General features: G+C 38.5%; 2 pseudogenes; one reads left to right on the top strand and one right to left on the bottom strand.

Moving 5' to 3' along the window:
• The window catches only part of LOC143637772 (protein SIX6OS1-like), a 59879-nt pseudogene extending 43098 nt beyond the window's left edge, over positions 1–16781 (bottom strand).
• A 254-nt stretch (positions 16782–17035) lies between these two features.
• LOC143640137 (homeobox protein SIX6-like) lies at positions 17036–18877 on the top strand (annotated as a pseudogene).
• The last annotated feature ends 6619 nt before the right edge of the window (positions 18878–25496 follow it).

Here is a 25496-nt window from a genome sequence, read left to right as displayed (position 1 = left end):
CTTCCAAGAGAATGGATGCCACTTCACTTTACAAATAGTCTTCATAGGAAAAAGAGTTACAGAAGAGGAAGTGAAAATGTGAATTTGCTAAGACCAATTTATTTACAGACATGGCAGTCAAACAATAGAGAAAACAGGTTTAAAATGTGCGATGATTTTCAAATAGCACAATTGGATTTATTCCCAAAGCTTTTTCTTTGACCCCTCATTGTATCTTCTAAGTCTGGGTCAGTACAGCTGATTTTCTAGGCTAAATCAGGCTTATATCTTCATCACTGCCTTAAATTATCATGTTGATAAAATATGGGTAATTGTTTGATAATTCTGCCTTCTCGACAATAATCTTAATGCTAGAGGATATGCAAACTTTTTGAAACAAATGCGAAAAGCAGACTTTTTTATTACAATATATCTTGTAGACACCACCAAATGTTAATCTAACCCATCCACTATTTTACTGTTTATGCACCTTGATTTTGTTCTTGGTATTTTTGAGGATATTTCTCCTCAAATATGTTTTCTTACTTCTAAAATCCATTTCAACTTATTCCCTCTTATCCTATCCTTTATCTTACACAATTCTTTAACTTTACTCCTGTTTTTTTACTCCATTGTATCTTCAGCACCTAACACAGGGCCTAACTCATAGTAGAAAATCAACATAAATTAATTTATGAATAAATGAATGAATGAGAAGTGGGTGCCCCAAAATGGATACACTGTTTCCATATGGATTACTGTAACAGACTGGGGATACATTCTATTTGATCTACTCTGTATTTTTCTATTCCATGCAATAATAATACTGATTTTTCTTATATCTATTCTATCATATTACTTACCTGATTAAAAAAATTAAAACATTTTCCTCTGCTTCAAATTGAAATGCCTCTTCAGTATTTTAAGACTATATTATGACCCCAACTTTATTTCTCAACAAAATCTTTCTACTTTAATCAAGACAGATTCCTCAATGATCAATGAAGATATTGTGCTTATTGAAGCCTCTGTGGCTTTGTGTTCAGGTTGTTCCACTTGACTGAAAAGTTTCTTCTTCTTGACCCAATTAAGATCTACTTATTCTTCATGGTGAAGTCCCAACCTACCCAGAAATCCTATACTAATATCTTGATTCTTACTTTTCTCTCCTGCGTCTCACATGGGATATGAAATGTGGGTTTCTCTTGCGTGAAATGTACTGGCTGAGAAATATGGCAAAAAATCACACAACACAGAAATAATTTTGAAAAACGAGGGTGGGATGGCTCCATGACCTTAAGGGTCCTGCTTCTACACTGGAAGGAGAGAGAGAGAGGAGCCTGCGTTTTCTTTATTTATACAAGGGGGGGCTTCATAGGATTTCAATGGAATGTTCTTTTGCCAAGTTAGGTGTGTGTGGGGGGGTGCTGTCCAAGGCCAATGGGTAACACCCAAATCTGGAGCTACAGAGCAGCCTCTCTAAACCCATTGAAGACTGAGGTCACCATGTGCTTTGCATAATAAGCCACAAAATGACTTGCAATGTCAGACCAAAATCTCCTTGGCTCCAAGGCCGAGTAGAGGCCATTCAGATAGCTCAGGATTGCCCCCCTCCCAAACTAATACACATATCCCTTTCACTGAAGTCTATGGCACTTTATAGAAAACTGCATGTAATTATGTAGTATACTAAACACTGGGATTACAAAGAAGAACAAAGTCCTCACTCTCAAAAACTTCACCATTTAACAGCAAAGACAGATGATAATGGTGATGAAAACCATATGAAATATATACATGTAATTGGGATGATATTGAGAAAAAAATCAATGATCTCAATGACCTTTAGTTCAAAGTCATCCAGTAGCTCAGGACAGAAAATAAAATTAAAACCAAAAAATTAAAATGATAAGACATTAGCAAAGAGACTACTTATAGAGATATGGGCAAAGAGAATTAAATAGTGTTTCCCTCCTGAAGGTAAATGTCTGGAAGTCCAGATGCTAGCACTGAACACCTGCATAACACTCCAACATAACACACACAATAAAGTCATTTGTTCTACAGCAGAGACCAGAAAGGAGCAAAAAACATCAAATATGCCCAAGGCACCATCTACCGAATCATGAAGTCACATTTGCCCCATATCCCGCATAAAAAAAGATGCCATTTTAGAGAGGCAGAGGAAATTGTAAAGATTTAGTATTTAACTAAAAAATAATAAATTACCTAAAAGAAACTTACATGCTGGCAGTAACTAAGATATCTCTGATTGAGAAATTTAAAGTTTTACCCCATCTACCCCTATGTTCCTGAAATGTAGAAGGGTGGAAGATTTAAAAGATTAAATAAGTTATAGAGAAATAAAGACTCATGACATTCAAAATTCATCCTCAGACAACAAAACTACTTTTTCCCCTACAGGAACCAAACCATATCTTGCTCCCACAGGGGTATGCCCTTTTGGAAAGACATGTAAATTGGTGTGGTCCATTAGAGCACTCCATTCCCAGAGTCATTTTTTTTCTTAAATGATATAGAAGAAAGATGTCTCTCAACTAGTAAACTCCAAAACCTTGTAAGCCTGTGGCTGCTAATAATTATGTATCACATTAAATTGAAAAAGCCTGTTCTACAATGAAGGCAACACAGATGAAAGCAAATGTAAGGTACAGAAGAATCAGCTACTTCCAGTTCTATAACACAGTAGATTCCCTTTTTGTTCAAGGTAGTCTAACTTGGATTTCTACTACCTGCACCTACGGGGTCCTGTGGAATGCAAAAAACATAGAGGTAGTGAAATTCTGTATCACTGCACATGCCACTTGAAAATGTACTTGCATCAGATTTCCAAGCATAAAAATCAATTAAATTTTCTTTGTTTAGTCTCCACCAATTATTTATAATACTCCCATATTTTAGGATTGTTTTCATATTAATCCATGGCTTCTTATATAAATTTTGTTTTCCCTACAGTTTCTAATAGCATTTCTTTTTTTTTCTATGTACAGAATCCCACATACTCATTGTAGGATCAAAACCTTTGGCTTCTTATTAGTTATTGAATGAGTTGGCATACAATTCATTGTCAAATGAGCTAACATTATTTCTAGGCCCAGAATAAATATGAACACTCCATTTAGAGAGACCTATACCTTCCCAGATTAATCACTCAATTCCATTAGTTACAATTTCTCAGGTATATCTTGGATGCATTCACAGATTAAGAAGGGATAGGAAAGCCCAGTTATCAAAGTCCTTGCTCCAAACAGCTCTTTAAGCTCTAACCTCATTTTCTGCTCATCCTTCCCTCCAATTATCTGTATCTATCAACTGAAGGGAACTCTAGGGGAAAACGTTCTCATTCATTTAAAACAATACTAAGTGTTAGTTATTGTACTATGCTGTAATATAATGATGGCATTAAACTCTGCAGTTTAATAGGATTTAAGGCCTTTACACTAATAACCTCAAATTGAGAAACTTTTTCAATTCTTATGTCTGTTTTTCCTACACGAGAAAACTATATAATTTAACTGAAGAGCATAAAAGAATATTTGAGTAAATGAAAAACATTCCATGTACATGAATCAGAACATTCAACATGGTGAAGATTTATCCCAAATCAATCTATTTATGTGTTAGAGTCTGTAAACAAGTCAGAATGGCGGTGGTTTGTGAGGTGGCACCAGCGAGCCATTAAGTGTGGAGATTTCTTATTGGTTGACTGCTGTATCTAGTTTATGTTAATTAAGTTAAGCTGTGTGGAATTTATAAATACCTCTGTTTTCCTACAATAAATGGCTCCTACTCCTGCTGTATCAATCTACGCAAGTTCCTCATCACCCCCCGGTTTTTTTGCTGCAGCCGGACGACGGCATTTATGTAATGTAATTCCATGAAAATTCTCACTAGACTCATCGGGGTAGTAAAAAAGAAATTTGACAAACTGTTATGGTTTATATATGCGGTATTCCTCAAAAGCTCATGTGTGAGACAATGCAAAAAGTTTAGGGATGAAACAATTAGGTTATGAGAGTTTTAACTTAATCAGCGAATCAATCCCCTGATAGGGATGAGCTATGTGGTAAGTACAGGCAGGTAGGGTGTGGCTAGAGAAGGTGGTCATTGGGATGTGTCTTTGAGGTATATACTTTGTTCCTGGTAAGGGAGAACTCTCTCTGCTTCCAGATCCTCACATCCTCCACTGGCTGCCTCTGTCTTGCTCTTCTGCCTTGATGTTCTGCTTTTCCCTCAGGCATAGAGCGATGGAGTTGGCCACTTCTGGCCTGAGACCTGTAAAACCATGAGCACCAAATAAACTTCCTCTTCTAAGATTTTTTTTGTCAGGTCTCTGGTCACAGTAGCAAAAAGTTCACCCTAAATGCAAACAGATTTTGAAGTTCATGTGGAAGAAAATATTCACAAAACAGTCAAAGAATTTTCTTTAGAAAAAATTATAGAAATTTTGATCTACCTGATATTAAAATGTAGCTCAACTAGCATACTAAAACCACAAGAATAAGTAGACATAATGATGAAAGACAATAGGAGGTTCTGAAGAATTTCTATGTGTACATAGAAATTTATCATGTGATAAAGGTACGATTTTCCTGGGGAAAGAACAGATCAATCAATAAATAATAGCAGTAACATTAGAAAATGATATTAGGAGGGGAAATAAAACCCTGTTTGATTCCAAATTTATATCAGGTATCAAAATAAATCCAGATGAAATAAAGTCTAAATTTTTTTTAATCTAAGAAGAATAGGGTAAGAATATACAGATTGTTTCTATAGTTGACTAGAGGGCCTATGCTTAAATATGATACCCAAGGCAGAACCAGACTTGGTTATGTAAAAACTATAAACCTATAGGGCAAACAACACCATGAAGTTAAAAGGCAAATGAAAAACTTGAAAGAAGTATTTGCAATATAGGACAGGAAGAAAATGTATCTGTTGTGGTATGAATGTGGAATGTTCCCCAACAGCTCATATGTTGAATGCTTGATCCCCATAGTAAGTATTCACAGGTAAGACTTTTGGGGAGTGATTGTATCATGAGAGCTCTAACCTCATCAGGGAATTAATCCATTGATGGACCATAATTGTTTAGACTACTGGGAGGTGGTAGAAACTGTCAGAGGTGAGGCCTAGTTTTAGAGAATGGGTCCATGAGGGAGTGCCCTTATGGTCTATAACTTATACTTGGCCTTTGGCTGCCATGAGGTGAGCAGTTTTTCTCTACCATACCCTTCTGCCATGATGTTCCATCTGACCACAGGCCCACAAACAATGGAGATAGCTGACCATGGACTGAAACCTCTGAAACTATGAGCCAAAATAAATTTTTCTTCTTTTAATTTTGTTTTTCTCAGGAATTTATCATAGCAATGGAAAGATGGGAACAGTATCTTTAATATCAGAAGAGATCTTACAAATAATTTTAAAAGAACAAAAATTCCAATGAAGGAATGTAAGTGGAAAATTCTGAAAAGAAAGAAAATATATGGCCAGTACTTAGATGAAAATGCATAACCTAATTAATAATAAGAGAAAGACCTATTTTAAAAAATGAAAAAAAAACATTTTTCACCTATCAAGTTGGCAAATATTTCTGAGAAGAATAATGGTCAGGATATGGGGAAAATAAATTCATATGCAGTATGGTAGACATAAAAACTGATAAAAATATTTTTCAATGGTAATTTGGAAATATGTACCAATTTTTAAAAATATGTATACCCTTTGGCCCATCCATTTCACTTCCAAGAATTTGAAGGAAAAGCCTGAATGATACATAAAGATGTTCATTGCTTTATTGTTTATAATGTGAAAATCTGGAAACAATTTAAACATCAGTAGAAACTAGTTAACTACATTACAGCATTTATGATGGAATATAACCATTTAAAGTGGTAACATGTATTTATTATCAGAAAAAAATGTTTGAGAAATTTTATGATGAAAAAGGATTCTAAAACAGTTGAAATAATATGCTGTTTCTGTCAAAGGGGGAAAAAAAGTGTGTATATCTAATCCCAGTGTGGTGACCCATACTGGTAACCCCAGCGACTAGGGAGGTTGAGGCAGGAGGATTGAGAGTTCAAGGTCAGCCGCAGCAATTTAGTGAGGCCCTAAGCAAGTTAGTAAAACCATGTCTCAAATTTAAAAATTAAAAGGACTGGGGATGTGACTTAGTGGTAAAACACCACTGGGTTAAATTTCTAGTACTTCCCCCAAAAAGTATAGATCTCTATACAAAGAGAAATATATCTGTAAAGATATGCACCTCATACTGATAAGTTCTGGTTATATCTGGAATAATAGCACTACAAGAAACTTTCACTTTTGACTCCATATAATCTTAGTGTTTGGATTTTTATTTCAATGAGCATTAGAGATTTTATAAGAAGATAAACAAAGAAGATATTTCCAATACAGGGAAAAATGAATATTCTAGATGAATAAAATGTATAAAAACCTAAATTTTAACAAATAAAGCAAAGCAAAGTGAAGAATGAAGAGAGGAACATGTGTATGTGTATACTAGACAGTCTATTCTTGTCCCATACAAGAATTGACTGTCTAGTATGGTGTGTAGCTCAGTGGTGAGAGTACTTGCTTAACATGTGCAAACCCCTGGGTTCATTTTCCACCACCAAAACCAAAACAAAATGAAGTGTGGACTGTCTAGATATGTGTGACATGATTATTAAAAAGTATTCTTGGGAGCCAGGTGTGGTGGTGCAGGCCTGTAATCCCAGCGACCTGGGAAGCTGAGGCAGGAGGATTGTGAGTTCAAAGCCGGCCTCAGCAAAAAGTGAGGAGCTAAGCAACTTAGTGAGACTCTGTCTCTAAATAAAATACAAAATAGGGCTGGGGATGTGGCTCAGTGATCCAGTACCAGTGAGTTCAATCCCTAGTACCCACCACCAAAATAAATAAATAAAAATCTCAGTCAATATGATATCACCTTAAAAAAAGTATTCTTGGAACAGAAGGGACACATTTGAAGGAAAACCTCAGTTAATACACTATTTTAGAAAAAAATGTTAGAATTGGAATAAAGAGGAGGAAAGTGAGTAACTAAAAAGTCTAGATTATATTTGGGTGACAAGAATGGGCAAGGCAGGAGTGTCATGGAAGGAAAAACAGCACATTTTGAGGTGGGAAATATTAAGTGTTTGAGTTATAAATCATATAAATAATAATCTTGTCATATGGAATAATTAAGAGAGCCGGTAAAAATAAGAAAACGAAAAAAAAAAAAACATTATATGTATAATGTTTTAAAAAGAGTGAACTGTCTGAATTATGCCTGGAAGGAACTATTTTGAGTCAAGCAAATTGTTTTAAAAGCATGCATTTTTGACAAATAGTTGTTTTCCATGTGCCAAAATCTAAATAGAAGAATTGTTGCTATAATAATAACTACTTCCCAACTGCTAAGAATGGAAAAGGAAGATTAGATAAAATAAAATGGAATATTATTTGATATGGATTTTTACTAAATCCGAATGAAAAGTTCACTGACATATGTTAAATTCAGTAAATAATAGTGAAGAATTAAATCACTTGTGTAAAGTGACTTACACTTAGTGATTTATTGCCACAAGACTCGTTTAACTCTTGTTTTACAAGATATCTATAAGAGAGCAGTGCTTAAAAGAGGAAAGGGTTCTATTTCAACTCCCTGAAATAAGAAAAATGAAAATAAGCTGCAAATTTCTTCATATATCTGTGAACTGTACTTCAACATAATACCATAACAATTCTTCACTGTATACTAGAATAAAATATGCAGAAAGGAATGAAATCTTTCACTTAACTTATTCTGTGACATAAATATACTTCTTTAGTTTTCATTTCTATTTTTATCCCAAGGGAAGCTTTAAAAGCTCTAAAAACACAATATTTTACATAAAATGAAGAAATTATTGAAAATTCTTCTTTGATTAGACTTTTACTAATCTTAACATTGAGTAGTATTGAGGTGAAAAGTCTATAATTTATTTTTAAAAATTCAAAAGGATTTATTTTCCAAGTTCTAGATCATCCACTCACAATGTTCTATTATTTCAATTCCCTTCCAAGAAACATTTGAGACTACTATATTTGTCATACAACTGGGTATGGTATGCAGGAGGAAAGAAGGTCTCCAAAGGTGTATTCACTTTTGATTCCCAGGATCTGTGACTTTAACTTTATGTAGCAAATTATGTGATTAAGTAAGGGATCTTGAGAAGAGAAGCATATCCTAGATAACCCAGGTGGTTCCTCATGCATTCACCTGGATCCTTATAAAACACAAAGATTTTACATACACACAAAGAAGTGATGTGAGGAGGGAGGAAGAGACTGGAGAGAGGCAGTCACAAACCAAGAAGTGCTGGCAAGGTTCAGAAGCTGATAGAGAGAAGACACACTGCTCCCTAGAGTCTCTGGAAAAAGCATGACCCTGCCAACAATTTGATCCAGATTTGTGGCCTCTAGAACTAGGCAAAAATAAATTTCTGTTGCTTTACACCATGCAGTTTGTGGTAATTTGTTACAACAGACACAGGAAACAAATACAGTGAGCATTTGAGGAATTTCACATAAGCTATCGATGACTTTTTAAGATTAACTTATTGCAACAGTGCTCCGTGGAATAGGAAGGCCTATTTCAAAAGAACCTATTGCTTGCAAAGTTTTAAGAGACCCAAGCAGAACACCAAAGGATGATGATCCCAAGGACAAGATAGAAAGTGAGATATCACTAGGACAATATAGGAGGCTTAACTGTTAGATTAAGTGGAAGATGGCTCACAAGAGGGGAACTAATAATCAAGAATTACTCTATATTAGGTCCCATGTAAAGGAATAGCTGTTCATAATCTCATTTAATCTCCACACCTACCTTATAGCGTAAGTATAGCACTGTATATCAGATAAGGAAATGCGACCCAAAATCATTATTTAAACTTTAAAATATCTAAAGTCCTCGCTGTTTCTACTAGTTTATCTATCTACTTCCATAAAGTTTAGTTTGAGAATCATTAGTGCCCAAAATATCATTATAGTGACTATACCCCTCTTTCTCCGAGAACTGCACTCCTTCCCCTTCATATTCTTTCAGTAATAAGCTTTTTGTCTTTGTATACCTCACAATTTTAAGAGAAGTCTTAAGTCCCAGATCATAAAATCCAGGGTGAAAGATTTCTCTAATATGTGGAAACTAGAGTAAAATAAGGGGGTGGGGGGTCAGCTATCAAAAAGATATAAGAAATATCAGTGAAGTGGAAAGAGGCTGGGAAGAAGAAAGGAAGGATGGAAAAGAGAAAAAAATACGGAGTGAATTTGGGAAAATCATACCATGTGCATGTATAAATATACCACAGCAAATCCCACCTTATGTATCTATAAAAAACCAATCATAAATAAATAAATAAACAAATAAAAAAGCATGAGAAAAACCAGTAGAGGAAGAAGACTAGGGGAAGGGAGAAGTGAAGAGAGAATAAGGGACCAAGGACTGAAATGGAGAAATCAAATCCCATGCATATATGATTTTGTCAAAATGAACCGAACTACTTGTATAACTATAATGTACTAATAAAATTTTTAAAAACTTAAGTCTATTGAGGAGGTACTGGGCAATGGAGACTAGAAAGCAGAAGGAAGGAGTTGTGGAATCAGAACAAACAGAAAGAACATAAATATAAATTATTATGATATTGAAATATAATCACTAGGAAATAAGATAACCATCAGAAACTTCCAAAAGTACAAATAAGGATGAAAAGATGAAAAAGCAAAAAGGAGATGCGTGGAACAGAAGAAAATTTATCTAAAGGAAGGGTAAAAAATAAATATAAAATTCCAAAAAATCAGGTCAGCCCCAAATTTTAATATCTGAAATGATGAATTTTCTTATATTAATTACTCCAAAACCTAGCACAACAGAGAAGGCAATAACAACAACAAAAACAACAAATTCCAGAAAAGAAAAAATTGGAAGGTTTAAATTTTTATAATTTGAAAGAACCTCAAGGAAAAAAAATATGTTGTTAATGGAAACATGCACACATTTCTCTGTCCCTTAATGTTTTTCTAAATCTATTCCCACTGTCTGCCCATACAATTCCCTGCAGAGTGTTGCAGCTGGTCCCCACTGGGGCTTAAGCAGCCTCCTCTCTGTGTTACCATTTAAAAATCTTTATTTCAATAGGTGGGCCTAGAGCATCTGCACTTCCAAAATTACCACACAACTGATCCAAAATGGTTGAAACAAAATTGGTTTCAAAAATTGCCCCTAGGCTGAAAAGAAGATGAAGGCTAACATTTCAGACCTAAAGAAACATTTATCACAATTCTGAGGTCTGTAATAGACTTCTGTAGTCATAATAGAAATGTTGACAGCTTGTTAATTATAGAAATGCTTGTAAGCATCACTGTTATTCTTTTGAAAGACATGACAAAAGAGTTCAGAGTTTTTCCACTTAAACCCAGCTTTACAACAAACACCTCAAGTCCAATATCTTCTCCCCCACAGGCTGCATTCAGTTCCATTTTTTCTGTTAGTGGACAGTGTGCTGACTCAGGGAAGAGTCTTCATCAGCCTCAGACTCCCCAGAGAAAACACAGAATGTCCCTGAGTCACATTTTGAAAGGAGGATCACACCACCTGATAAGACTGAGGATAGTTTAAATATCTCTGAAATTCCTGCTGCAAATTATGAAGATCACAGCAGCATGAAATAGTGCAGAGTCTCACATATGGCAGGCATCAATAATTATTTGTGTAATTCATATCTTCTGCCCTCAACTCAACTGAAATTAAACCACCTTTCCTGACTGAGGGAAACAAGGTATCTAACAGAAGTTTGAATGTATTTTACACCTACCTCTGTCATTAGCTGTGTAATATAGGTAATCATTTAAACCCTTTGATCTTCATATTTTATTCATTTGTAAAACAGAGAGAGACTGATAACCCATTTTTGCCTGTTTCACCAATTACGAAAAAAAAACATATAGATTCCATCATGATAGAAATAAAATCCCCACTTTGGCCGCAGATATTTATGGGTTACTAATACCACTTATGGTAAATTTTAAGAAGAAAAATTAATAGTATATTCTTAGGAATAGATTTTATTAGTATGGCCTACATCCAAAGTGAAATTAAAAATGCACTGATTCCTTTGAAAACACTTCGACTCCAGAATAAACAGAATTTTAACAGGTTTTGTATATGCCTTAATTATTTTGAGATCCTGTGAGGCAAAGTTCCTTAACAGCAATGTTATTGATACTTGTCATAGGGAGCTGTTCTGTTTGATTGCAACATGTTTAACAACATGCCCACACCCACTAGATGCCAGTTGCTACAAACAAAAATGTCTTCAGATATTGCCCAATATCTGAGAAGTGGAAAGGGGAGCAAAATTGCCCTCAGCTGAGAATTGCTGCTTTAAAGGGTAAGAATATGTATTTTTTATAATGCAATTTTTTAAAAGTATTTTCTGCTAACCAGCTAGGTCAATTCAGAGAATTTAAGGTATTTATTAAAAGTTACTGTCTCTATTTGACATTACAGTATGTGGAAAGGATTCATGACTTATCAAAATAATATAAATAAACATGTGTGTATGTGTATACATTCATATACACACATATATAATACATATAACTAATATGTACATGATGTCTAACATGTATATGATGCATACAATTTAATGTGAATAATGTTTGGCTAATCCCAGAATATATTAAACAAACTGACACCCTTTTATATCATTGAATTTTAAGGTTTCTATGTGTATTTTAGAAAGATACTTTGACCTTGGATTTGAAAATGGTAAAAAATAACCTGCTTGTAGAAAGAATAATGTTCCAGTAGAGAACTATGAATTAATCATTTTTTCAGTCATTCAATTAATGGTTCATTACTGAAATAACATGTTCAGAAGTGATAGACTGGTTACATTTCTAAGCATTTCTCCCTCAGACAAGAACCCATTTGATTCATAGCTCTAAGCAAGCAATGCTGTAGTATGATTAGCCCTGTGTATATTTAGTCTTATTTTAGAGAAGCAGGGGAGAAAATAGTGAATTCAAAAGCACAGCTTATATTTTAGAAGTTATAACTTAATCTCAAAGACTAGGAGGCTGAGTCAGGAGGATTATAAATTTGAGACCAGCCTCAGCAATTTAGTGAATCCTTGTCTCAAAAAACTAAAAAGAGCTGGAAGTGTGGTAAGGTGGAGAGAGGGCTAGAGTTCAATCCTCAGTACCAAAAGAAAAATAAGAATAAGAATTATACCTTGTATATATTCTTGTCTTAAAAGGAAATTCTCATTCAAATGTCTTGGATTTGCCATAAGCTAGAGATCAAAACAGGGTTGTAGAGGAAGCCTAACTTTTTAAAATTACTACTAAGTAATCACTACTTTTAAATAGTACATTTCCACATTTAAAGTTATAAAAATGTCCTCCACTTAGCAACATAAACAAATTTGCATCATTTTAAAATGTCATTTAAAAACTGCTGGTGAATAATTAAAAAATCTTAATTTCTTAAAAATAGATGAATATTTTCATTGTAATGTGTTTTTTGTTGGTTAATTTTACTGTGACAGGAAATCTACAAAATATTTTTTAAATGGTCTTTGTTCTCAGGAGAATGCAATGGAAAGTTATCTTTATTCTTTGTTACAAGGTGGCATGGGAGAAGTTCATGAAATACAGCAATCTACCTTGGGAATTTATTAAAATAGTTAATACTTTAAAAATAGGATACTGAATTTATTCCATATTCTTTAAATGTGGACTACCAAATATATAAATGTTTTGAACATATATCTAGGTGCAGATCATATCATTTGAAAATAAGAATAGTACATTAATGAATAAATGAGAGTGTGAAATCTTAATATAGTCCTTTTAAAGTCTATAAATACCTTTCATATTTTTCTACATTATCTTGCTATAAAATATTTTAAATAATAATTTTTAAATTAGAGTTCTAAATAAAAAAATAAGTTCTCACCATCAACATTGGGATTTTAGGCACAGGAAAGGGAAAACAAGACATTTTCCAAAAGTTCGAACAGACATTCAAAAGACTGGGACCTCATTGTCTTCCAGTCTGTGACTTTCAGATACAGTAAAATGTTTTCATCAAGAAATTCAGATGGATTCAATTACTACATTATTAAACTCCCTGACTATTCAAACAAAACAAAACAAAACAAAAAAACCTCATTATTTTGAAGGCACTTAACTTAGTAAATTAAGACAAAATTGGAACCCAGAGGTAAGAATGTATTGACTTCTAAAAGGCACTGCTGTCCTCTGACAAATACGAGCTACATAGTTCAGAAAGGTATGAACAGGGTGCCTCTACAGAGGAAGATCAGTAGCTGCAGAAATAGAGTGAGATCCCAGTATGCATAGATATGACTCAGTAAACTCCAAAGATTTCTGGAATGAGCCTCACAACTTCCAGGGGTCACTCTGCTTAAGTCCAAGTACCCACTGAACAGTTAAACACAGAATGTAACTATAGGCACTCTCTTTTACTTGCTTCTATGTCCACATTTTCTTTTCTTTTTTTTTTTTTTTTGGTATTATTTATTTATTTATTTATTTATTTATTTTTTATTTATTGGTTGTTCAAAACATTATAAAGCTCTTGACATATCATATTTCATACATTAGATTCAAGATGGTTATGAACTCCCAATTTTACCCCAAATACAGATTGCAGAATCTCATAGCACATTTTCCCCCTATAAAATAAAACCCTGACTTTGGAGAGTAGAAAATATATCCGGTGAAAATTGAGAATTTGCCCAAATCTTCACATTATCTCATAGCTGCAAACAATCTGTAGAAAGTTGCAAAGCTACCCAGACAGGCCTGAGACCAAGGGCTGTTGTCCTCCTTTCTGGATTTCCTGTTCAAGTGTGGGGGGCGAGGGCGGTGGGGGAGGAGTTAAGAAACGTGGGGTGAGGAGTGGAGGGTTGCCTGAGGGTTGGCACAGAGCCCAACAATTTCTTCTTCTTCTCCTTTTTTTTTTTAAACTCTATCTTTCCATAAAATTAAACGGGGCGGTGGGGTGTAATGGGGAGGACCTGAAGGTGCACTATTCTCCTGGCAAGTCCTGAAGAAGTGAGCTTTAAGGATGGGTTGAAGGTCATTGTCTTTTTCACAGCAGGGTTATTTCTAAGGAACCCAGGAAAGCTGCTCTTTCTTCCAGGGATGAGCGATCCCCCGCTATTTCTTCCTGTTTGTCGCTGCATGAAGCTAGAGAAAAAAAAAAAAAGTAATTTTTAGGTGTCCCGGGAAAGTTAATTTCCTTAGAGGTAATAAAATTAAATGAAATCCCTTACAATGGTGAAGATAGGATCCGGTGATAGTAGACTTCAGGCACTTCTATGTCGCATGCAGCAAACCCCTTCTGGTGGCTCTGGCTTCGGCCAATCTAGACCCTGGGTCCCAGAGCCTTGAACACGCAGAAGTCAAAGTGCTCCTCTTTTCTAATATTTACAGAACTATTGATTCAAGAAGTGGGCTGTAGGATAAATACTCCCATTTCTCAGATGGGGTGCCTAGGCTAGGAAAATTTAAATGACTTGCTCACAAAGGCTAAGGCTAAAAAGTCAATTATCCCCTACTCTGCCGCATTCAAACTGCTCATGTGCAGCAAAGGGACTAGCAGAGAAAATGGTCGCCTGCGACGAGGAGGACAACCTTTTTCATCTCCAGCAGCTAGGCACTGGGATTGGAGTTCGCTCTGGGTTTGTGAGCTAAGATCGCGGTGTGATTGTGGCCTCTTCAAGGGAAGGGCAAGCGTGATGCTATTCTGCCACCGTGCGAGAGCCTGCAAGGGAGCCATCCCCAGAGAGAATAAAGAAACCTCTGCAAAATGGAACAAGGGGATGCTTCTCTTCACCCCCACGGCCCAGAAAGGCCCGCCAGGCTTTTAGAGCTGCGAATTCTCCTCCGGCTACGTGTTCTGGGCCCGCTGTATGCTACGACTCTCCCCTAAAAGTTGTCTTTCCGTCTGATTCGGAAGTCGCTCCAAGCTAGAGGAGGTTTATGCTTTGTCATTATCCTCATCGCCCTCTTTATTTTGCCCCTGCCCTGGCGCATTTCAAGAAAATGAGCTCTTAAAAAAGAAAGCCTCTCCGTTGAGGCGGCTGGCAATCTCACAGAAATGATGTTAATGGTTGCAGGGCTTCTTCCTTCCCTTCTGCTATTTTTTTCAAGTGAACTGTGAAGATCTGTGAAAATAATATCAGGCTTTTCCGTCAGAACGAGCTTTGCCCTGCACTCAGGCGTAGCATGATCTGACCTGACACCTCCAACCATCTGTGCTATCTCTCTGCCTTCTGATTTACCAGATCTGTACAAGCCACATACAAATTGTACTTGATAGTGAAGAAAAGACAGCCAGGGCCAGTCCAGTTCGATGGTGAACTTTCCATTTGATCCCTTTCTAAAGACCGGCCTCCCAAAGACTTTCGTGGTGTTTTCCTTGGACACACTCTCTACCGAGTATTTTCATCAAACTAAACAAACCCCCATCAAAGGCCCAGATGAGATGTGGTTTCTTTGACCCAGGCCTCAGAAAACGGTATGATGTAGATGTCAATTGGGAATCAATAAAAGTTGCCAATTCAATCTAGTGGCCAGAAGGCAAAGCCGCCAAGAAAGCCCTTCCTCTCTGCAGGAGGGGTCAGGGCCCAGCGGTTTAGGAAGTGCTTTCTAGCCCCACGTAAGCACGTGCGGGCGCGCGCGCGCGCACACACACACACACACACACACACACACACACACACAATTGAGGATCCCCCCTGCTCTATTTTTACTGAATTGCTTTTGGGCTATAAAGTCAAGATTTCTGTCTCCAGTTCCAATTATATGTTCCAGCACAGAAATTAACCTTCAGGGAAAGGTGCAAATCAATATTTTTAAAAAACGTGTTTCAAACAAGCCTTTAAGTTGCTGTTCTGACCTACCAATGACTTCTCACTCTAAATGTGGCTACGCTGCACATTTGTTCAAGTTCGTTAAACTGGAGAGGGGGAGTCTAAAGAGCATAATCTTTATTTGGGTGAGAGTTCTCTAAGACTTGAAATGTTTTTACTTCATGGCCAGCAACTGTTATCAAGTGTGAGCGTGTCTTTGCTCACGTTTAAAATTATTTCAGGAGACTTTTGAAGGGAGTGGGGATAGAATCCAAACTGACCTCTTCTATAGATCCCTGGTCCTGTTTCCTCTGCTGCAGATTTGCTTCCCACCCAGCTGCTTTGACAGCTGGAAAAGAAGTGGCAGGCATGTAGGGATGGGTACTTGAAAGAAATGAGAAGATCCGCTTTGCCTCCTTCTCCCCATTGTGCGTGCTCACCCCGTAGGGTTTACTGTTCCGTTATTACAACTAAACTTGAGAATTCTTGGAGGATTTTGATTTTGCCCAGTCCTCTTTGTCCTCTGGAGACCTTTTGACGAGGCATCGCATAAGCCCAAAATGAATTCCTGTAGCATCCCTGCCTCTTTGATGGGGAAAAAAGAGGGAGGGTCCAGGCAGGAGGAGAGGGGGAGAGCGAAACGCTGTCGCTCTTACTTGTTTTCTTTCTAGCCACTCATTACGTCTTTTCATCCTCTGGGTTCAGTGGAATACTGAGGAAAAGTCCATCGGCAAACAGCGGGCGCTGTCCAGTGCTGGGAGGTGCTGAAATGGCCAGGGCGCACTGGTCGCAGCCTTGATTGGCAGAGCCGACCAGTGACTGACAGGGGGTCTCCATGGCGCCCGCGCCGCCAATCCGCCCACCCCAGTAGTAGCGCCAGGTAGCCTGCCTGCGTGCCTGAGCCAAGCCGAGCTGAACCTCCTCCAGTTGGGGACATTAGCTCCTAGCCGTTGTGCCCCCACTGCAACCCTGGCGGTGTAACCCCAAGGCGCCTCAAGGAAAAGAGCCTGGCGCACCCGCCCTGGCCCGCGGGCATCTGCTGTGTGTCCCACCCCGGGCTCAGTGTCCCTGCAGCTGCCGGCGCTGCCTCAATGTTTCATCTACCCATCTTGAATTTCAGCCCCCAGCAAGTGGCCGGGGTATGTGAGACGTTGGAGGAGAGCAGCGATGTAGAGCGCTTGGGTCGCTTCCTGTGGTCGCTGCCCGTGGCCCCTGCGGCCTGTGAAGCCCTCAACAAGAACGAGTTGGTGCTGCGCGGGAGAGACATCGTGGCCTTTCACGGTGGCAACTACCACGAGCTTTACCATATCCTGGAAAAGCACAAGTTCACCAAGGAGTCACACACTAAGCTGCAGGCACTATGGCTTGAAGCGCACTACCAGGAGGCAGAGAAGCTGCGTGGAAGGCCGCTGGGGCCAGTGGACAAGTATCCCATAAGGAAGAAGTTCCTGCTGCCGCGTACCATTTGGGATGGCGAACAGAAGACACATTGCTTCAAGGAGCGCACGCGACACTTGCTCCGAGAGTGGTATCTGCAGGACCCATATCCCAACCCCAGCAAAAAGCGGGAGATCGCCCAGGCAACCAGACTGACGCCCACGCAGGTGGGCAACTGGTTCAAAAACCGCTGACAAAGGGACCGGGCGGCTGCAGCCAAGAACAGGTCGGTAACTAGCGGCCTTCGCGCTTAGTGAGCAAGGGAAGGGGGCGGGTGGAGACATTCTTGGCGCGGTACCTGGTGCTTGGAGAATCCGATTCAAATCTCAGGAGTTGGGAGCACATTCTATCCTCAGTTTACGAGCCCACTGAGCTTTGGGCTGTCGTGCGCGGTGTTCCCTATGGTCACCTAGTTTCTTAACTTCTCTATCATTCACGGCGTATCTGGGTCACTATAGCAGCTAGCCTTGGTCGCCAAACTAAGGCTTCATGAAGAGGGAGGAGAGAGAAATAAAGATTAAAGGAGAAAAATAAAGATTAAAATCCTAGAAAAGATCGGGAGACTCCAAGGTCTAATTCTTGTCAGCCGGGGCCCAGACTCCTACTATTAAGGAAAGCCTGGCTTAATACGTTTCGGCTTCAGGTTATCCTTTTAAAAGCCCCGGTGCCTCCTTCTCTAATGGTTTGAAAATGGTTTTTGAGAAGACTCCTATTCCTAAGTGCAAAGTCGAGTTTTCTTCTTCCCATGCGCCACTAGTCTCAAGAACAAACTAGTTGGCCCAGGCTTCTCGTTACTGAACGTGTGGATCTCCATTAGTCAAAACATTTTGGCCAAGGGCTCTGCCTGGTTCCCCAGGCCCAAACTCTCCGTGCGACCCTCAGGTAGCAATGTTTGCCTTTAGCTGGAGCCGACCGAGCCTCACGGGTACTGAGTCAGAGGTTAGCCCAGGACAGATGCACTACTGGGAAGGGAGTCCCAAGTCCGAAGCCTTCTGTCCTATTCATCCACACCTCGGCTATTTCCTTAGAGTCCTGTAAGTCTCCCAAAGGTAGGGAACAACTAGGAAAGACCAAAGACAAGGGAAGTGGAGCAGAGAAAGGGAGCGAAGGGGGCGGAGGCAATTGCAGGACTCTGCCAAGAAGGGGCCGAGGACTCCTGCTTGACCTCTGTCGGTTCTCCTTCCACACCTTAATTGCCCGGGTCTGAGGAAGATCATCTGGTCACGGGGCTGAAGGAATGCGGGCCGGGGGAGGGGGGTGGAAAAAGGAGACGATGGGCGGCGGCAACTTTCCGCAGTGTGACCCGTGTCCCCTTCCTTCCCCGTAGACTACAGGAGCAGGTTCTGTGGCAAGGTTCCGGGCGGGCTCTATGGGCCGAGGGGGAGGGCACCCCGGAGGTGTTGGTTGTCTCCACCAGTCCGGCCGCTAGTCTATTCAGCAAGGCGGCCACTTCGGCCATCTCCATCACATCCAGCGACAGTGAATGCGACATCTAAGCTGCCCAACCAGCACGCTCAGAACCAGAATCCCATGTAAAACCGAGATAAACAATGAAGCTGAAAAGAGGATGAAAGACCGACAAATACACCACCGACGGAAGCCAGGTGGCCAGGGACCCGCGGGCTTGGGTTTCAGTGTCGGCTCCAAGGTCCGCCCAACTCCAGTGGCGCCCTTCCGCCGCTATCACAGGCGCCCGCGGTGAGGCCTGAAGGCAGCGACCCGTTGTCTTCGATTTGCTTTTTCCCAAGGATTTTACTGCGAAGAAGTCTTCGGAACCCGAACTACACGCTCAGGGCCTGCCCTGAGTCTCTTGTGGGTATTTCACATCAAAAGGACGCTGTTATATATGTATAACTTTTTCTTTAAAGTTTTTTTTTTAACAATATATATATATGCTGTTTACTTATTTAAGAGACTGCCATGGTAGGTTTCTCTGTAGCTTGGGGAACTTGCTGTTTCTAAACGCAAGCTGGTGCATTCTGTGTGGAGAAGCCAAACAATAAAACAACTTGGTGGACAACCTTTCTTAATTAAGGGAGCTACTCAGATTTTTTTTTTTAAAGATCATTCTTATTTCCTTTACCAGGCATGCAGGGATGGACTCTCCTGCAAATAGTCTTATCAGGATTTTCTCTGTATCTTAGGCCATCTCTGGGGTCTCCCAGTGTATTTCTAAAACAACTAATGGTAGGTCCATAACCATCTGCCAAGCCAAGTTGTAATATGTATGTATGTATGTATGTATGTATGTATGTAAGTATGTGTGTACATACATATAAACACACTATGATATATTTAAACCTAGACACTGGCAACATGAGTATGCCCTATAAGGCAACCCCCCACATCCCCAGGTCAGGTAATTAGTGTTTGTCCACCAACATTAATTTTTATGAAGCAGGAACAGTTTGGAAAACCAGACTGGGCTCTGCTAATAGATCCAATTTTATAAAAAAGCAAAACCATCCTGCCACATATTCGGTAACAAAAAGGCTTTCCATCTCCTTTGAGGCTCCTCTCAAGTAGTGAGCACTCATGATCATGCTAAGTGAGCATATACTCCATTTAGAATTGAGCTTTTATTAAAATAAGACCAAAAAATAAAGAAGATTGGAGAGGTCATAGGTAACTAACTAGCATTTTTTTTTTTTTTTGCTGCAGAACTTAGTTTTAATCTAACGAATTATTTTCAACTAGACAGATACCAAGATGGAGGGTAGTATAGAATTGTGTCACAAATTGACGGTAAGACAAGGCTGCAGAAAAATGATAAACCTTTTAAAAGTCTGATTCCACATTTTAGAATCAGTGATCAAGAGCCTCACTCTCCTAGTAATAGCCTCAATTAAAAATATAAAATATTCCTAGCATTAATTTTTTCTTCTGCATACACACACACACACACACACACACACACACGTACTACTATTCTGACACTAATAAAGGAAATGCTATCCAAAGAGTCTCCTAAGCTTTTTACCTAATGAAACAGATTGCATATTATAAAATTTGACACTGATCTTTAAATCACTTGAGCTGGACTTCTCTCCCCACCCCCTTAGAGTCCTTTCAATTTACCTCTCTGTCCTTAGATGTTCTTTGGGTCAGAAGCCTGCTAACTAGTGGATGATTTAGGCAGATATGTTGAACTGCAAACCAACCAAAATAACTGAAGTAATGGAAAACAAAAAGCAGTCAAATGGCGAGATATACTTTGAAAGCCCAGGAAGAATTGATTTTTGATTTCTAAATTACTTAAACAGATTTGGCTCATTTGAACTTTATAAATGACTGTCATTGCACACAGTGACCCTTTTTGGAGAATTTTTTAAAATCAAAACTCTTTCTTGCACAAGAGCCCTAGACTGAAGCATTGAGAAACACTTTGTGATCAAATTGGTGTTCTTTCATAAAGCAAGCAAATGCCTTCCTGTAGGTCCTGAATGGCTAAGATGATAGAGCTCTTTCCAGACTGAAGTTTGTTTCCTAGAGCACATAGTAGTTCCACTAGTTCCTCAAATGCCCAGGAGCAGGACAGGGCTACAGTGAGGCCAGGGAGGCACCTAGAATGCAAATTTTAAGGAGCCACTCATTTTCAAGGTCATGTAAGTGCGAGGAATCTGAAGGTCTCTGTAAATTTTGCACTCTAAAGGCCTGTATTGCTTCACCATAGTCCTGAATCTACCAAGTAGTATTGCACTTCTATGAAAAATCCAGTGATTTCCTGTCTTGTGCCCCCGCTCTATCCCATCCTAGCTATGCAGTTGCCCAGAACCAGCATTTGGAGGACTTTGTTTGGCAAACTTTCTCTCTTAACTTGATGATTCCAGGTCCAAAAGGAAAAGAAAATAATTAATGAGTGGAATAATGTTAAAAAATGATATTCTAAAGATTCCAACCCACTTATCAGTTCAAATGATGTCTAGAAGCAGAAAAGAAATGTCCATTCTGCATTTTAAAGGAAACAGGTAACACTTCTAGGAACTAAGCTTTCTCTTGAAAAGAATTTTTAAATGACACTTACTTGTTTGGAGAAAGCAAGAAGGCCAAACAGTGGTGGAAGTTGGGTTTTTGTTTGTTTGTTGTTGTTGTTTTCAACATTCTGCTTTAGTGACAACCTTTAAACTACATCTATCATTTACTTAAATTAACATGCTCCCTAAGGATTACATTATAAAGTGGCTATAATGTTTCAATAATCTGGAGATTTGTTCCTCTAATTTCACTTTAGAATCTTAAGTAGTTAATGCATTTTTAAAAATTCTTTTAAAAAGTATTTATCTGGGGCTGGGGATATAGCTCAGTTGGTTGAGTACTCACCTCACATGCACAAGGCCCTAGGTTCAATCCCCAGCACGCACGCACACGCGCGCATGCACACACACACACACACACACACACAAAGTTTATGTGAAATCTGGTGACACCTAACTGCCTTTGTGAATAATCAATTATTTGGCGACCACATACTGGAAATTAGTCCAGTTCTTCACAGATATTTCTTTTATTTGAGATTTCTTTTATTTAAAGGTCCAAAATTTCCCATGAACAGGGAAGCAGGTACCTCTTAAAGCCTTGGGAAGACAAAGGCCTGTTAGCAAAGCTGCCTGCTCTAACACCCTTCATAGGCCTCCGTGTCCTTCAGTTCTCCCCTGTGCCAAGAGGAGCGTTGGTTAGGCTGCCTGTCCCCAGAGTTTCAGGTGGGACCAATGGGACCCAGGGCCTCTGGCTCTTGGAGGAACCTGTGGTATGAGCAGTGTGTCCCTGGAGGGACACAGCTTTCCTGCACTCCAGCATGTCCGGCTTCCATTGTGCCTTCCCACCCTGCCTATTCTCCCAGACTCACACTCAGTGAAAACATGGACCTGATGCTAGGAATAGCATTTCCTCTAAACATCTCTATTCTCTTTCCTGCTGAAAGTTTTGTTCATTTGATTGGTTGGTTTGGTTTTGGTTTTTTGTTTTATGTCTTTGGATGGGGTGTGAAATGGCTTCAGCCTTATTGTATTTATTATCAACCTTTTCTGTCTTGTATCTGTTTTGAACTTTCTGAACTTGAAACTAAGCATTTGTATCTCTGATCCAGCAGTATGCAGGAGCCAGCTCAGGTTAGCTCCTAAGAGCCAATCATCAGCATCTTTTCTTAAATGCACATTCAGTGTTATCTCATTGATAGAAATCAACCATCAGGGGAGTATTCACCCTATGGAAACAAATAAACACCACAAATCAGGGCTCTTTTTTCTGGGAAGATGTTTGTTGCTTATTTACAATACACCACTGCTTTGATTCCAGCCTTTGAACTGATAAATTTCTGCAGGGGTTCATGGCAGACTCATATCTCATGGTCCTAAAGAATGTAATAATGGGAGCAGAAAGGAAAAAGAAAAAGAACATAGAGCCAGTTAAAGCCTCAAATTATTATTATTCAAAGGGCACTCCACACAGGGCAATCATCTGGTGTTCCCAAAATTTGCTCCACTCCAGTCCCCGACCTTCCTCTAACTGCATGCAACCTGAGGCATGATTTCCTTTTTAAGAGAGAAATTAATACTAAAAGAAAATAAGCATTAAAGAGTCTAGCACCTGAGATTTCTTGTGTAAGGCAATGTGAATTTTCCCCTTTTTTAAAAATCAGGAATACTGATGAGTTTCCTTACTGGGGTATCACAAGGGATTCTGTTCGTGTTAGAATCTTGGCCAAGAGCTGTATGTGCAGGGGGTGGTTAATTGATGGATCAGACACTGCAGGAAAGTTAAACAGATGAGTTCCAGGACTATCCAGTGCAATTAGGATGTAAATCATTTAGTAATGTACAAATTAAACAAATAATGTACACAATTTTTTAAAAGTAGATCTTGATTATCTCCTATGACAACAAATAGCATACGATTAATTCTTGTCCCTAAAGAAGTGTTGAGCCCCAGATAATACTTATTTATTTAAATAGAATTTAATGTAAAAAAATTCCAGCCAAGCAGAACACTTTGATAGTCCTTTTATCACCATATCAGCTTTATTCTGAAATTTTCAGTTGTTCATTTGATAAACATTTATTGATCCCTTCTTGGTACCAGGCATGGCTTTCCACAATGGGGCTACAAAGTCACATAACACAAAGAAGATTTCCACTATCATGGGGCTTATATTTTAATTAGAAGGAGATGACACATGTGCCTAAAAATGTGGAATGCAGAGAATTCAAATAGATGTAGAGCATGACAGGGATCCAAATTAGAAGGTGTAATTGGAAAGGCTTCCCTGAAAAGGTGACATTTAGGTTGAGATCTGAAGGACAAAAAATAGACAACCATTTTAAGGTTCGGAGAACTTTCTGGCCAGGGCAGAAAGCCCAACAGCCAATGCAGAGATCCCAAAACAATAATTACTTTGTCATTTTCAAGGACCAGAAACTTAACTGGCCTGACCAGAACATTGTGGGCAGAGAGGAGGTTGTTTGAAATGAGGTCAAAGAAATCACCAGGAGACAGACCACAGAACACAGTCACTCCAACAGTGATTGGAAGTCATTGGTTGGCTTCAATTAAGGAAATGATGAACTCTTATTTGCATGTTTACAAGATTTCTCTGGCTGCCCTTCTGAGAGTGGAGTCTGGTGGAATTAATGGTATGCATGCACACACTCACACACACACACACCTGTTAGGAGGCTAGTTATGATATTCAAAAAAAAAAAGATACAAGTGATAACCAGAAGAGCTGGCATAGACCCCATGCCAAATCATCTTCCTCCTCCTCCTGCTCCTCCTCTTCCTCCTCCTCCTCCTTTTTTTTTAATTAAATAAGATGGTTTGAACTAAGGCAGTGACAGTGAAGGAGATGGCTTTAGGATATGAATTAAAGGTCTAATAAAAAGTTTAGCTATGATAATGAATTGACTGTAGAAGGTGAAAATCAAGACTAACACCTAAATTTTTGGGTTAAGTACATGCCATAGATGGCAATATCAATGGCATACTTTAAGAAGATAGGAAATTCCCATGAGAAAACATCTTCAAGACAAAAATAAGAGTTCTGTTTCAACCAGGCTAAGCAAGAAATGTCTATTTGGCATTGTTGCAATGTCTGTAACCTGTTTTTAAATGCTTTAGCATCAAGAGTTGTTACAATGGTATGAATGTATTGAAACTACACTCTAGAAAAAATTAGTTGTCCTAATTCTCAATTTGGCTTTCATGGGTGATTGGATAATATTTTATCAGAAAATCTACACTCCAGATGTCATTACTACAGCTGTTTCAGTTACTGTTATTTCTAACCAATCCCAAATCTTTGGCTAATGAGCATAATGAATGTTATGAAATAAAAAGCATCCAGATTGAAAACCAAATTTTAAACTATATTGTCATGATCTTATGTATAGAAAGTCTTATTCAATAAAATACAATTAAATACAATTAAATACAATTAGAACCAATAAGTGAATTTAGTAAGATTGCAGAATAAAAGAGCAACACACAAAAATCAATCCTGTTTTTATTTATTCTGAATGTAAAATCAAAAATAAAATGAAGGTAATAATTTATGATAACATCGAAATAAATTGAATACTTAGGAATAAATTTAATGGAATAAGCATAAAGCTGACACTAAATACTCCAAAACATCACTGAAAAAAAAACTCACAAAAATAAATGAAAAGACATCCCATGTTCATGAATCTGAAGACTTAATATTATTAATATGGTAATACTCCCCTAACTGATGCATAAATTTAATGTAAGCCTTACCAAAAATCTCAACTGAAGTCTGATACTAAAATTAATATTTAAATGCAAGGTCCCAGAATAGCCAAAGCAATCTTGAAAATGAAAAACAAAATCAGGGGACCCACATTTCATTATTCCTAGAAAAGGGAAAAGTCTTGACAGGAAGGATAGAATGGCTCTTCTATACTCATGGTACTGGATTTTAACTGAGCTGAGTCAATGTGGCTGTGTGTTTTCCAAACACATCTAGACAAGAAATGTGATGGAGTAAAGTGTATTTGTAAGGGACTTAAAAACTTACACTGGGGGTTGTGGCACATATCTGTAATACTAGCTGCCCTGTAGGGTAAGACTACAGGATTACATGCTCCTGGCCAGCCCGAG

Source organism: Callospermophilus lateralis, unplaced genomic scaffold (assembly GCF_048772815.1).
Source record: "Callospermophilus lateralis isolate mCalLat2 unplaced genomic scaffold, mCalLat2.hap1 Scaffold_123, whole genome shotgun sequence".
Lineage (NCBI taxonomy): Eukaryota > Metazoa > Chordata > Mammalia > Rodentia > Sciuridae > Callospermophilus > Callospermophilus lateralis.
This window is presented reverse-complemented; position numbering and strand designations above follow the sequence as displayed.